General features: G+C 52.8%; 1 protein-coding gene across 1 annotated transcript in view; it reads right to left on the bottom strand.

Moving 5' to 3' along the window:
* DAGLA (diacylglycerol lipase alpha) overlaps positions 1 to 4,398 on the bottom strand; it is a 70,896-nt gene extending 66,498 nt beyond the window's left edge. Inside the window, 1 exon segment of the mRNA XM_078148601.1 lies at positions 4,308 to 4,398. The gene's annotated coding sequence lies outside the window, so the exon portion shown is untranslated.
* Between the last annotated feature and the right edge of the window lie 8,876 nt (positions 4,399 to 13,274).

The raw sequence follows: 13,274 nt of genomic DNA, 5'->3' as shown, positions 1-13,274 counted from the left end.
ACCATCATGTCGCCAGTTACCAGAGCAGGAAGGGACCTTAGAAATACCCTTGTCCAAGGCCCTCATTTCGCAGAGGAGGAGACTGAGGCCAAGTTGGCAGGACCCCCCTTTATTTAGAGTAGAGGTCACAATGCAGATAGAGTTTAACATTCCACAGGAAAAGGGCTCTCCTTTCCTGCTGGTTACCAGCTTCTGGAGGGTTTATGAGAAAAGGGAAAACAGGCCTGCCTGGGAAGCCTACAGGTGGCGTGAATGGTGGAGATGAGCCCTAAATTGGGACTTCTTCTAAGGAATACCCAGAAAGCAGGAAGCTTCACATTGTGACGAAACCCACTCTCCCACCATGCCAGAGTGCCAAGGCGTTCCTTCTCCCTCCTCCCGCTGTCGTCTCCTGCTGTGCAGAACCCACCAGCACCCCACTCACACACACCCACTGACATCAGTCCAGGCCAGACACAGAAATCCAAAGCCTCCCAGCCTTCCCCTCCGCCCTCACATCTCACACCGACTCAGAGACCCACACAAGGCGCCCCCACAGACACTGGTGCTGCGGCAGCACTCTCCCCCTTCGCCACGATCTGAAAGGGACGCCGGCAAGCACCATTAACCTCACTCAGCTCCAACAAAATGCCCCGAATTAAGCCATCCCCAGTCCCAGCAGGGAGCTTGCTAGGCGCCCACCTCCCAGGTCCAATTATTTACTAGGCTCTGCTTGTCCTCCACACCACACAAAGAGGCCGACCTCTCCCCCTGCTCTCCCTCCTATCTGATCCAGGGAGCCCCAGCACAGCAGATGCTGGCATCATAAGAAATCATAACACAATCAAAGTAAACACTGTTTCAACAAGGTGTGTGGTGGCTGGGTAACCGCATCCTGCTCTGGGCTCGTCACCACACTTCTCCTTCCTTTCCCACAGCTTACTGAGATCTGTCCCAGGATGCTCGTCTGCCCCGACCAGAAAGCAGGGCAATGCTGCCCACACCAGGCCCCCCCCAGCCCCCCCGGCTGTTAAGTCTGGAGGAGCAGGGCTAGATGTCCAAGCCCCAGGAGGGGGATCCCAGGGGACAAGAAGCAAAGGAGGGCGAGGCAAGCTAGGAATTCACCACCCAGTCCCAAGTTCAGATTTAGCCTCTCCACACTGGTTTCCACACATGCTACTTCAATAGAGGGCTAATTCCTGGGCCCCACCAGAGGCAAGGCAGAGGGCAATGTCTTCATGCTTTAGGGAATCAGAGAAGGGTGCAGCCACCAGTGAGTGGGCTGAACAAAGACCAGAAATCCCAGCAGGATCCAGGACACTTCTGATTTCCAGCTTTGTGCTAAGGGTGAGGGTCATTAGTCCTTTCCCTCCCAAAGCAGGGCCTACATACAGAGAATTCAGGCAGGGTGGTGAGTGGTGGGGGACTCACACCGTCTGAGAGTCTTCGAGGAAACCTCTCTCAGGGAAAAGGGGCCAGTTTTCTTCAGCCCTTTCCCTGTCACTTAACAAGGCTTTGAAAAGTAGTCACACCCCAGGCTGATGGAAAGGGGCACCCAGAGGTGCAGGAAGGCCGCAGTGATAACAGGAGGTTGATGGCCACAGGCTCAGAGAGCCCAAGGGCTCCACCCATGCTCTGGACAAGGATGGGGTTCGCCTGAGATACCCTGGGTATCTCTCTCCCCCTCCCTCCAGCTGGCCCCAAGAACTGCCAAGGAAGTCACACTGGGAGAGCAGGGAGGAGCCCACACTGGGGAAAGAGAAGGCTGGCAGCCACCTCTCCTGTGACCCGGGCCCCGCGGGGGCCAAGCCTTCCTGGCAGCAGGAGACGGGACACTGCAGCAGGAGAGGGCTGCAGGCCAGACCTGTGTGACAGAGGGGGAGTCTGAGAGACGCCCTGCTGACGGGGACGGCAGAGAAGAATCCTGGGGCCAGACAATCCTCCGCATGCTCCGGGGGGGCAGGAAGCAGAGCAGTTAACAGGCAGGGCACCTCTGCTATGTGGGGACTCCGATAAGAGCAAGGTCAGGGAGCCGTGCGTGTTCCCCACAAGGAGAAGTGTGGTGACGAGCCCAGAGCAGGATGCGGTTACCCAGCCACCACACACCTTGTTGAAACAGTGTTTACTTTGATTGTGTTATGATTTCTTATGATGCCAGCATCTGCTGTGCTGGGGCTCCCTGGATCAGATAGGAGGGAGAGCAGGGGGAGAGGTCGGCCTCTGTGTGTGGTGTGGAGGACAAGCAGAGCCTAGTAAATAATTGGACCTGGGAGGTGGGCGCCTAGCAGCTACCTCCCCAAACCTTCCTCCGTGAATCCCATGCCCATCGCTCTCTTCTCCCCAAGGCAGCTGTGAGCCCGAGAACCTGCCAGGGTCCAGCTTGGAGCCAGGACCACCCAGGTTCAAATCCTGCCTGCGTGATCCTGGGCATGGCTCCTCACTGGGCCTCTGTTGTTTCTGTAAACAGAGAGGGGAGGCCTGGATTCAGCTCTGAACCTATGGTCCTCTGAGCTTCATCTGTAAAATGGGGCTATAGTGGTACCCATCTCACAGCCACGAGCCTCCGGGGGGGCAACATGGCAAAAGGGGAGCCAGTGCGAGCTGACACGGGTGGTGGCGGTACCGCCTTCTCAGCAGGAGCCCATGGACTCACCTCCCAGACTTCCACCCCGACCCGGGGGCATTCTGAACTCCTCCACTGCCCTGGCATCCTCACCCAACATCCCACCCCCCACCCCCAGCTCCCAACCCAGGTTCCCATGTTTGGAAGCGCTCCCTGCCCCCCACTGCCAACCGGGAAGGAGCCGAAGGAAATTCTCGAGAGAAACAACAGCATTTCCAACCCTTCCTCCCGCACAGATAGCCCAGATCTGTCGCGTCTGAGGAGTGCTGGAGGGAGGGTGTCCTCCCCACACCTGGAGCCTCTCCCCAGCCTGGCTGCTGACTCACTGGGTCAAGTCAATGGACACGCTGCTTGGGTGGCTGGGTCCGTCTGCCCCAAGCCTGATTCCAGATCCAGAGCCCTCCTCACCTCCATGCCATCTTGGGGCGCCATCTGCCCGCCCCCCAGCAGACTCTCTAGTCCTGGTGTCTCCACCAGAGCCCAGCACGGAACTCCTCTAGATGCCTCAGTCCCCACCCCTCCTAGCAGCCCTGGGCTGGAGCCTCTGATCCCTACATGACCCCTCTGCAGTGGAGGGGGGTACCGACTTGGGGATCTGGGATCCACACTCTGGGAAAGGAGCCCTGACACTGCACAGCAACTCCTCAGCACCCCTAAAACACATCTGGAGCGCATGGACAGCAAGCGTGGTGGGGAGCCTCAGAGCAAGGGCACCCAGAGCCAGGCAGGACAGGAGCAGGATTCCCAGCTGGGGCAGGACGCAGAGCAGGGGCAGGACCCCCAGCAGAGGCAGCACCCCCACCCCCAGCAGGAACAGGACCCAGAGCAGGGGCAGGACTCCCAACGAAGGCTGAACCTCCAGTAGGGGCAGAACCCCCAGCAGGGGCAGGACTCCTCCCCGACAATTCCCGGCTGGCCCCGCACACTCCGCCCGTCCCGGCTGACTCGGGCTGGGATGGAGCCCTCAGGAATGTCCCCGCACACAGGTGGCCCACAGGGGACACGGCTCGTCCACGCAGAGGACCGAGGCACCCGCGTCCCCACGACCCCCCGCGGGGGCAGCAGGTGCCCTGGGGGCCCCGGGCCGGGCAGGAGCACGGGGAGGGGGCTCCCCCAGTCTGAGTCCCTCACACCTGGGTCCCCCCACGGGCCGGGCACTCAACACCGCAGGGCGCCCACTGCAGGAAAGCTCGCGCCCCATCACTGTCAGTCGGTGGGCAAGCCCTGAGTAGGCGCCAGCTGTGTGCCGGGCGCGGGGCTGAGCCCTCCAGGACCGGCCGGCCGGATGGGGGTCCACCCCCCGCCGGGGCCAGCGCCCACCGGCCCTCCCCCCGCCACGGCAGGGTCCCCGCACCCCCGTGTCAAGGTCACCGCCGGTGTCCACCCTCCCCCCCAGCAGAGCTCACTGCCCCGTGACCTTGGGCAAGTCCGTGCAGCGGCAGGGCCTCAGTTTCCCCGCCTGTAAAAGGAGGGGGCGGCCTGGCGGCCGCCGCGGTCCCTGCCAGCTGGAGCTCAGGGTCCGGCGGGGCCGGGGCCGGGGGCCGCGTGGGGTCCCGCGGCCCTCAGGCCCCCCACGCGCGCCCGCGCGGGCCCCCCGCGCCCCACGTGTCAGCGCTCCGGCCACCCCCGCACACGCGTGTCCGGGCCGAGCGCCCCGGCCGCGCCATCCCCACGCGTGCCCGTGGGCCCGCCCGCCCGCGCTTACCTCCCTCCCGCCGCCGCCGCAGGGCCCGGCCCGCCGCCGCCGCTGCCGCCGCCGCCACCACCGCCTCCATCCCGGGCGCCCGAGGCCCCGATTCACTAACGCGCCTTCCGCAGGGCCCGGCGCCGGCGCCCAGCCCGCCCCCGCCCCCCGGGGGACGCTGCGTGCTTTACGTAACGCCCCCTGCGCAGCCGGCGGTGACCATGGCGACGGGGCCGGCCTGCAGCGCCCCCTGGCGCCGGGGAGGGGAGCGGGAGGGAGAGCGCACAGGGAAAGGGAGGGGAGGGGAGGGGAGGATAGAAGGAAAAGAGGACGAGAGAGGGGAGGAGGGGGGAGGAAGGGAGGAGAGGGGAGGAAGGGAGGGGAGGGGAGGAAGGGAGGAGAGGGGAGGAAGGGAGGGGAGGACAGAAAGAAAAGAGGAGAGGAGAAGAGAAGAGAGGAGAGGATAGAGGGAAGGAGGAGGGGAAGGAGGGGAGGGGAGGATAGAAGGAAAAGAGGACAGGACAGGGGAGGAGAAAGAGGAGGAGAGGGGAGGAGAGGAGAGGAGAGGAGAGGAGAGGAGAGGAGAGGAGAGGAGAGGAGAGGAGAGGAGAGGAGAGGAGAGGAGAGGAGAGGAGAGGAGAGGAGAGGAGAGGAGAGGAGAGGAGAGGAGAGGGGAAGAGAGAGGGAAGGGGAGGGAAGGAGGAGGGGAGGACAAGGGAAGGGGAGGATAGAAAGAAAAGAGGAGAGGAGGGGAGGATAGAGGGAAGGAGGAGGGGAAGGAAGAGGAGGGGAAGAGAGAGGGGAAGGGAGGAAGGGAGGAGAGGATAGAAAGAAAAAAGGAAAGGAGAGGGGAAGAGAGAAGGAAGGGGAGGGAAGGAGGAGGGGAGGAAGGAGGGAAGGGGAGGAAGGAGGGAAAGGGAGGAAGGTGGGGAGGATAGAAGGAAAAGAGGAGAGGAGAGGGGAGGACAGAGGGAAGGAGGAGGGGAAGGAGGAGGGGAAGAAGAAGGGGAGGTGAAGATAGAAGGAAAAGAGAACAGGAGAGGGGAGGAGAGAGAGGAGGAGAGGGAGGAAGGGAGGGGAGAGGAGAGGAGGAAGGAGGGAAGGGGAGGAAGGAGGGGAGGATAAAAAGAGGAGAGGAGAAGGGAGGATAGAGGGAAAGGGAGGGAAGGAGGAGGAGAGGAAAAGAGGAGGGAAAGAGAGTACACGGGCCAGAGAGGATAGGGATGGGGGGAGGGGTGGGGAAGAAGCATTAAGCAAGCTCCTAGTGTGTGCCAGGCACTGTGCTTTACAAATAGCCTATCTGAGCCTTTCACCAACCCTAGAAGGAAACTCAGTTAAGGAAACTGAGGCAGGGGCAATTTGAAGTCAGGTCTCGCTGACTCCAGGCCCAGTATTCTGTCCACTGCACCTTCTAGCAGGAGAGAGAGGAGGGAGGGAGGGGAGGGGAAGAGGATAGAGAGAGAAGTGGGGTGGGGTCCCAGAGAAGTGAGAGGATTAGAATGAGAAAGGAGAGGGGCCCCAAGGTGAGGGGAGGAAGAGCGCTAGGCCTGGAGTTTAATCCAGCCTCAGACTCTCACTAGCTGTGGGACCCTGGGCAAGTCACTTAACCTTGTTTGCCTCAGTTTCCTCATCTGTAAAATGAGGCATTCTTGGTGGCTTCTGAGGTCCGTTGGCTGCTCTAGCTGCGTGATTTCTGGCATACCTGGCTTCACCTGTCTGAACTCCTGGAAGATAAGTCAATTGGCCAGACAGCCTCTAAGGTCTCTTCCAACTCAGACCCCCAGCTGCCATTGACCACCTTTCCAGATACTCCTATCCCCAGGGCCGATGGCAATTCTCTTTCAGCTCCTCTCCTGAGTTTTCCACATTCTCTCTCCTCTTCTCTCCTCTCCTCTCCTCCCTTCTCCTCCCCTCTCTTCTCTCCCTCCCCTCCTCGTCCCTCCCTTCCCCTCCCCTCCCCTTCCTTCCCTCTCCTCCTCTCCATTCCCCTCTCTTCTCCTCTCCTCTCACTTGCCCAGAAAGGTGCACTGAAGGAGAGATTTCCTCATTTGGGAGCGTGCTACGACAAGAACATCTCAAGTCCAATCTCTCCCCATCCCATGACTATCCCGTCACTCGTGTGACTTTGGACAAATCACTGAACATCTCCACACCCCGTTTTCTCGGCTGAAAAACCAGGAGATTGGACCAGGTCTCTTCCAACTCTAAATCGCACAAAGCCATGGCCATGGGATTCCAAAACAGCCATCTCTCTGGTGAAGGGCCCTGGCTTAGGGCTGGATACAGCATCCCCCTAACTCCCTGGCAGCAGTGAGAGTCCCGGGAGGAGAGTGAGGAGGCTGTGCTGAGAGAAGTGCCCCAAAGGGGCGTGGGCTCTGAGGGAGGAAGTGCTCAGCTAGGGGCTGATGAGCCATTTCTTGGGATGGCAAAGAAGGGGCGAGGCAAGGCTGGGGCGAGGGGTTCCCCTTCCTGCTCTGAGGCCGCAATTCTGTGCCGGGCCCAACGGCCCCCCGGACCTTCTAGGAGTCTCATGCTTAAAAGGGAAGAGAAAAAAAAGGAAGCGGTATGATTTGGCAGTCATTTCTTTGGGAGAAATGAGAAGTAGGATGATTTCTCCACAGACTGTGACCTCCCAGGTAGAGGAAGAAGAAAGTTTCAGATTACCCTGAAGAACTATGGTTTGGTGAATTCGTCATCCCTCCCTGCCCCCAGCACCTCTCCCTTACTGTCCCCAATTGAAGTTCTTTTGGTGGAAGGAACTTTCTCACGGCTCGAGCCCTGTTGCCATGCCAGAAGATTGTTTGGACCAGGGAGAGGGAGACGGCTACCCCTGGTCCACACTCTACAGACCCCTGTAGAGTGTGGGTTAAAGGCCTGAAGAACTAGGAGGAGAGGAAAAGGCCGATGTCCTGCTGGACAGGCTTCAGGGGGTGTATTTAATTATTCCACCAAGGCAGGTCAAGTGACTCACCCAGAATCACCCAATGTCAGATAGCCCTTGAACCTAGACCTTCCTGGCTTGAAGACCAACTCTCTAACCACTTGACAGCATTGCCTATAGGCCAGGATTACAGACTCCCTAACCCCATAATCTTGTCCTCTCCAAAGTTGCCAGTGATCTCTCAACTGCCAGACTTGATGGTCTTTTCTCAGACTCCATCCTTCTTTCCCTCTCTGCTGCCTATGACGCTGCTGATGGCCCCCTCTTCCTGGATTCTCGGCACATTTAACAGGGAATTTATCTTCTTTGATAAAGTGTTTCTAGACAAGAGAAGCTCATAGGCTTCCTTCCCTTGTATTTTGGGAGTTTCGTGGAAAAGAGAAAAAGATCTCAATAAAAGAAAAAAATCAGCGTCAGGATTTTTGCAGAGTTGATTTGTAAAGAGGAGGTGGGCTTCCCCAAAGTAGGATGTTCCACAAGATGGCAAAAGAAGAGCAAGAACAGTTCTTCACTCAATAAAAAATACACCTACGTGGAGGAAGGCAGCAACTCTATTGATTTACCAAAGAACTGGAATAAAGTAGATACATAATTTTACTTGTTAACATCTCTTTCTGTTTAGTTAGAAAGGAAGCCAAACGACCTTTGGACTTCCAACGCCACAGAAAAGTCTTCATCCATAGGAGGACTGGGGCTTTGCTTTCTGAGCAGAGAATTGTTTCCCTTAGGGGAGAAAACAATTGAGAAATTAATATGGGAAAGAAAAAGATGTGGAATACTTGTTCATTTGCCCAAATGTTTCCATAGTTAGGTTAATTGGAGCAAACAATGCATAGAAATAAATGTCAGCCAAAGCATGGGTTTTTCACAGCTGCTCTTAAAGAAAAGGGGATGGTTTGAATGGAAGTTCATGGAGTTTGTTTTTCCTTTATCTACAGCTGTTTGGAAAACCTCTTTGAGGGGAAAGTGGCCAGTGGAGTTCTCCACTGGAGTGTTTGTTCAGTTAGGCGTTATGGTTGCTGTTCAACATTCTGGTTCCCTACAAATCAGTAGTGTGGGACTAGGACGGGTGTGGGTCTGGAGCAGAAGAAGGAGCTGTTGGGAGTGCAGGGAGGAAGATCAGACAAAATGGGAGCAGAGAAAACAAATGTGGCAAAGACACATTTTCTTTGCTTTTGATCATTTTAAATTTGATATTTTATTCTGAAGTTAAGCACCCAAAAAAGCAACATTCTTATTAACAAAAAGAGGATTGTATATGAAACTGTGAGTCTCTCTTTCATATTACCTTCTTTTTTCTTGGTGGTGTGAGTCATTTCAGTCATGTCTGATTCTTTGTGACCTCTTTTGGGGTTTTCTTGGCAGAGATAATGGAGTGGTTTGCCGTTTCCTTCTCCAGCTCATTTTATAGATGAGGAAACTGAGGCAAACAGGGTGAAGTGACTTGTCCGGGGTTATATAGCTAGCAAGTGTCTCAGGAAGGATTTGAACTCAGGTCTTACTGATCCCAGGCCTGACTCTCTATCCACTATACCACCTAGCTGCCCAGTATGGAATGTTCTACACATTACTTTGGAAACTGTCCTGTTAGTCTCCCGTTCCCTTTTAAACATGTTTCAATGGTTTTGTCTCTCTTTTTTAAAGCACTGCTCTAACTCCCCCCATCTCCTCACCCCCGCCTCCAATTAAAAACCAAAAGGGAGAAGAAGGGAAAAAAACAAAACCTGGTAAGCATACTAGTAAAGCAAGCCAAATCCCCACAATGGCCAAGTCCACAGATATATATTGTTTTCCATACCTTGTCTCTATTCCCTCTGCCAGGAGCTGGGTTATGCTTTATGGTGGGTCCTCTGGAGGCATGGAGGGCTTTGTGTGGATCAGCATTCAAAGCTGGTTTTCTTTACAATGCTGTTGTTTTTTGGGTAAATTCTTCCCCTGATTCTTCTTGCTTCACTCTGCATCAGTTCAGACTACCCAGGATCCTCTACACTCATCCCTCATCATTTCTTCCAGTACAATCTGTTCTATTACATTCCCATGCCACCATTTAATCAGCTCTTCTCTGTTTGGTAGGTTTAATACCTACTTCAGGATCGAGGATTTTGCTTGGAGCTTGCAGCTACCCCATCGCCTTATTTTCCTCCCTTTTAATCTCCCTTCATGTTGAATTTGATGTATTTCTACACAAAACAGTTTGTGTGTATTCCTGTTCAACCCTCTGTTGATGTTTCAGATGAGAATGAGGTTCATCTGCCCTCCCACCCCTTTCTTCATGTTTATACACTCTGCTTCTCACACACCCTATATATGAGAAGTTACTAGTTTTACCCCCTTCTTCCTCTTTCCTACACTAGGGTCCTCTTCCTCATATCCCTCCTTCTCTTTCCCCTCTTAAAGCTCTCAGAACAGAAGCAGGCCACCCTCAGGACTTTGAAGACATTTAGATTCTCCAGAGACACTCATTTTTTTCTCTCCCTCATAGAATGCTATCATTATATCATCATACAGCCCCTTCTAATTATTCGAATTAATTGACCTTCCAATGTTTCTCTTGACTCTTGTGTTCACATATCAAAATTCCTAGTCAGCTCTGTTCTTTTCGTGAGAAATTCCTGAAAGGTCTCTCCTCCACTAATGGTCCATTTTCCCCTGTAGTATTATACTCAGCTTCTCAGGGTACATTATTCTTGGCCGGAAACCTGTATCTTTTGCCTTTTGGAATATTATATTCCAAGATCTCCTCTCATTCACAGTAAAAAAAAAAAATACCTAGTCTTGTGTGATCCTGGCTTTGTTTCCTTGGTACTTGAACTCCTTTCTGGATGTTTGCAGTATTTTGGAGGAGCTCTGGATTTTGGCTATTATATTCTGGGAATTTCTTTAAGGATGTGACTGGTATATTCTATCTTCACTTTGCCCTCTGGTTCTAATACATCTGGACAATTTTCATTTATGATTTTTTGAAATATAGTGGTCAGGCTTTAAAAAAAATCATTGGCTTTTGAGGAATACAGTGATTCTTAAATTATCTTTCCTTGATCTATTTCTTGGTGAGTTATTTTTTATATCAGATAATCTAGCTCACATTTTATTCCTTTTTCTTCAATCTTTTGATTTTGTTCTAATATGTCTTGAGGTCTCATTGAGGAGTCACTGATTTCTTGTTAATTTCTTGTGGTTTACCTAGGTCTCTTCCTTGGGTAAGGCTTACCAATTCTCTTCTAAACTACTTATTCTCCTTCTCATTCTTTCCTCCAGAGCTTTTCTGTTTTCTATTTCTTGATTCATTTCTCCTAGGTTCTCATGTAGTCCTTCTGAAAGATCCAGGACGGCCCCTGGGTTCCTGTGTTGACCTCTGCTTCCAGAGAGGCTAGGCTGTCCATATTTTTGAGGTAAAGAGTGCTGAATCTTTAAGGCCTTCTCTGGCATCTCAGGACAGAGTGCTAGGAACGTGGGAGCCCCTAGGCCTGGGCTGGAGTGATCTAAGAGCTTTGATGCTATTCTGATCGCTGCCATCCAGAGTGCCTTCTTCCAAGGCCTGCAGTCTGGGGTTTTCTGACTTCCCTAGGTCTTTTTCAAAGTTGAGGGTAGGAGGTGGTAGCCTCTGACCTTGCTGTTTATGGACACAGAGGCTTGCAGGCTGTGTCTTTGGTAGTGCTAGGAGGCTACTTGGGATTCAGGAAGAAGTCACTAGTGTTTCTTATTCTCTTTCTTGATTATCATTCCGTCTGGGGTGCATTTTAGGTTTTTGCTGAAGTATCTACTTCAGTGTGTGGGAGACAGGTGGACTGCATTCATTCAGAGAGCCATCCTGGCCATCTTACTTCATTTTTATTATTCAAAGACACCTTTTGATCCAGTCTTTTAACCCAAGATGTACCCTTTTTAACTTTTCTTTCTGGGGTTTTAACTGTAAAGCCATCAAGAAGAATTTACAAAGGGTTTGTTTGGTGCTGGGACAGATATTTCCAATACTGAGACTCTCACATTTTATGAGATGGGTCAGTAGACAAATACAAGGTGATGGGGGGGAAATCTACTGCATCTGTCTCCTCTCTCCCTTGGGATCTCAGGGGGTATGAAAGTTCTGGCAAAAGACTTCTGACATCTGCACGCAGGGCTGTTGGTCCTGGGCTGAGAGCAGAAGCCCAGTCACTGGTCCCCAAACACTGTCTCGTGCTGGTCACACTGGCTGGCCAGGCAGAGGACATTGCCATTTCATTGTAGAGAATCAGCCCCTCCCTCTGCCCCCAAGCAGAGAGACGGAGGAGACACTCAAAGCTAAACCCCAAATCCAATCTCACCTGGGCTTTTCTTTGCTGTCTGCAATCTAGCAAACATTAACTACTTACTATGTGGGACACACTGTACTAGGCACTGGAGGTACAGAGACAAAAGCAAATAATGCCTGGCCTCAGGTAGCTGAGAGATAGTGTGTTGTAGTGGATAGAGAACTGGACTTAGTGTCAGTAAGACCTAGGAGCATATCCTATCTCAGATACTTATTTGCTGTGTGACCCCAGGCAAGTCCCTTAACCTCTCTGGGCCTCAGTTTCCTCATCTGCAGAATGAGAAGGCTGTGCTTGTGCTCTAAATATGTGAGTCGGGAAGTGTATATTCAGTTGGGGAATACAGTGTGTAAACGAAGAAGTAAATATAAAGTAATTTAAGGAGGATAAGTATAAACTCGAAAGCATAGGAAAGCCTAGAAGTAAGATTCTAAGGATTCCAAAGGGGCCTGGAGGCTTCTAGGAAGAGGGGATGCCTTCTGCAAAGGAGATGGGAGTATGGAGTTTTGGTAAAAGCGGGCAAGTCATTTGGGCTTGGGCATTGAGGGAGTGAAGGAAAGTAACGTAAAATGTTCAGAACACAAACTGTGAAGAACTTGAAATGCCTGGCTGAGAAGTTGGCATTTTATCCTCCAGGCAATAAGAGCCTTTGGGACTCAGGGGAAACTGAGACCCACAGGAGGAGGGAGCCTGGAATCTGCCAGAAGGAGGAACAGTCCTAAATGTGGTGTTAGTAGTCAGGTTTCTGGACCTGGCCTCATCCTCCAGGCACACCCATGCTGGCCCCCACACTTGGAGCTCTCCTGGCCCCAGGGTGCTAGTGAAGATTACAGAGCAGGGCAGAAACATGATCAGACCTGTTTTTATCAGACTATTTTGATGACTCTGTGGAGACATGGATTGAATGAGGAGGGAAAAAGACTGGAGGCAGAGGGATGACTTTGGAGGCTGAGAGACGACTTCGGAGGCTGTTGCAATAGTCCACAGGAGTAGCAACGAGGATCTGTACTATGCTTGTCCCCCTAAATTATTGGGGTGCTGGCCACCCTCCTCCTCCTCCACTGGTTTGCTTGGCTGTTCCCAATTCTCCTAGCTTGGGCATGGATATCATCCCTCCCCCATTTTTTCCCTTTCAGTTGCTAATAAAGGCATTTTTGGAAAACCCGACCTCTGGATTTCTGAAATCTGGAGTCTGGAATAGGCCAGCCTGCTAACAAAAGGAAAAGATGACATAGTTTCCTCTTCCCCCTCCCCCACCTGCCCCAGTTCCCTGCTGCCTAGACCCATGGAATTCTAGCAGCAGAAAGGATGTCAGAATTCATCTAGGGCAGCCACGGTATGAACCAGGAGCCTCTAGAGAGCTCAGCAGCAGAGCGGGGCTTGGGAAATAGAGTGTGGAACTCCTCTGTAGCCTGAGGACCTGAATTCAAATTCCAACTCTGACAGTTACTTCCCATGTGACCTTGGACAAGTCATTTGACCAGATGGAAAGTTAGATCTAAAACTCTAGCACTTATGGGTTATCAATCTGTGATTGAGTAATCCTAATTCAGAGCCTGACCTGCCTTCTCACCTGATGTGTGCCTATATCCTGACTTCACAGGGTCCCCTCAAAATCTCCTGGGATTTCTGGCTTTTTCCCCCAAGCCTTGTCTCTCTGAGACTGGCAAACCTGCTTGGAAAAAAAGCCCTCTGTAAAAACTAATAATAACAATGGCTAGCATTTATGTAGCACTTTAAGGTTTAAAAAGAACTCGA

Source organism: Phascolarctos cinereus, unplaced genomic scaffold (genome assembly GCF_003287225.1).
Source record: "Phascolarctos cinereus isolate Bilbo 61053 unplaced genomic scaffold, phaCin_HiC Scaffold_9;HRSCAF=440, whole genome shotgun sequence".
Classification (NCBI taxonomy): domain Eukaryota; kingdom Metazoa; phylum Chordata; class Mammalia; order Diprotodontia; family Phascolarctidae; genus Phascolarctos; species Phascolarctos cinereus.
The sequence above is the reverse complement of the archived record's forward strand: the minus strand, read 5'-3'. Positions and strand labels throughout refer to the sequence as shown.